The sequence below is a fragment of the Tigriopus californicus genome, chromosome 3 (assembly GCF_007210705.1).
Source record: "Tigriopus californicus strain San Diego chromosome 3, Tcal_SD_v2.1, whole genome shotgun sequence".
Taxonomy (NCBI): Eukaryota; Metazoa; Arthropoda; class Copepoda; order Harpacticoida; family Harpacticidae; genus Tigriopus; species Tigriopus californicus.
Window position 1 is genome coordinate 2,824,340 of NC_081442.1, and position 1,925 is coordinate 2,826,264.

The window sequence follows — 1,925 nt, forward strand, 5'->3', positions numbered from 1 at the left end:
GTACATGTCTATATCAGCTACAGAGTGCCACTATTTGCTCTCCGTTGACGGCGGAAGTTAGGTGAGAAATATAATAGGTGCCAAAACTCGTGTCAGTGGTGTGGGTTCAAGTCAAGCAAGGAAGAAACAACCAAGATGGACAACCCTTCAAGTTTTATCAATTCAATTCAGGTTGGTTGGTATCAAATATTTTTTTAACTAGAGGTGTATATGGCATAAAATTTAAAGTTCTTATTGCAACTATTCTAGATCTGGTTGAGATCATGATGCCAAAGATCTACGCTACCAACTCCTATCGGATTTTTGCTTTGTAGTGATCTCCGCCAGTGGATGTCCCCATAATGAACCCTCCCAGCCATCAAGTTCCACCAATGGCCAATTCCCCCATACTAAACTCTGCCAAACATGGAGTTTTATCTACAAAGAACTCCCCACTTGGAGCGATGTCAACAATGAACTCTGTTATTAGTCATTCTACCCAAGTGAACCCCGCCTTAAAGAAATCCCCAACAACGCATTTGATCAACTAGCACTAGTCCAATCTGAACCTACAATGAGCTCGGCTCAGCAGGTGCATATTTTGCCATTGAAAATATGTCCTTAACCATGAAGAATGTGGATGGAACAAGCTATCCCAGAAAGTCCGGCATTGCCTTAGCCTGAGGCTACCAACGTATCACCCAACCTCATCCACCATTGGATGATTTAAAAATGTGATACTGTTCCATTTGTGACCCTTTACTTTTTCTGTTATCTCATTTTTTCTACCATATTTGTCCTGTAAGTGCATCTCTGTATTCATTATGATTTAACGTTTATACTCTACTTCACACTAATATTTTGGTTATTATTTGTCTTGACTCAACTCTTCATGCATCTCTTGGACTATTGCCAGACGCGTACCAAAAAAATGAGCATTGAGCAATCTGTCAATAACTTAATTGAAGTAACAATGTATTATGGTGTCGCCAATGAAACAAATAAATCATCCAAAACATTACCCAGACAATAAATATTTGATTTGAATGACTGAAGGAGGATTGAACACAAAAGCCATCCTTCATTCTTTGTTGTTACAGAATGAAATCAAAGAGAGTATTCCTTTCAAGAAGCTGTTGATAAAAACCTTGCTACAGTTTCCTATGACAGAAATCAATGTCGGACACTTTTCAGTGGGGAAAAAGAGATGGTAACGGTCCAATCATGCATTGAAACAGGATAATAAACGTACTATATGGCTAAAATACGTTCATATCTAATTGTTTAAAACACTCAGACACCACATTGATGATAACAGAGTATTGGTAGATATAATTATTTTTGTTCCTATTATTTCATTTTTACTATATTTCAGCCCATAAAGTAGAGTCAAGATAACTTGAAGAAAGAATAAAATGAATACTGATGATCAATTATTGTTTGAGTGGATTTCAGAAAACCATATATAAGAGTTGGAGTAGAGCAATGATTGGAATTGATGTTTAAAAATTTAATTCGAATTACATGACGGAAAATATGGAATATTATATTTACTTTCTAATCAAAAAAACCTACTTCGAGTTGTTCCGCAATTGAGCAGATTTGATATTGTAGGACATGGTATGGACAAACATTTTCCTAATGCAGACAATTCTTAGAGCTCTCTTCACCAGAAAGTAATTTTGTGTTTATAATGTTTATAATTCCATTCATATTTGTCTCTGACAGCAAAGATTGGTCAAAAGTAGCGGGCTCTATTGTTTTTAAACGGTTAATAAATTGATCAGAGTAAACTAATAAGAACCTTCATAGTTGCAATAAACGATGTCACAAAACGGGGAAAGCCAGGCCAAGTCTGTAATAATGCAAGAAGCTTACAGCTTCTTCAATGGTCGTAGGATTTTTTAGCTAGCTCGAAAGGTGAAATGCTCACTCAAGAGTAGCCA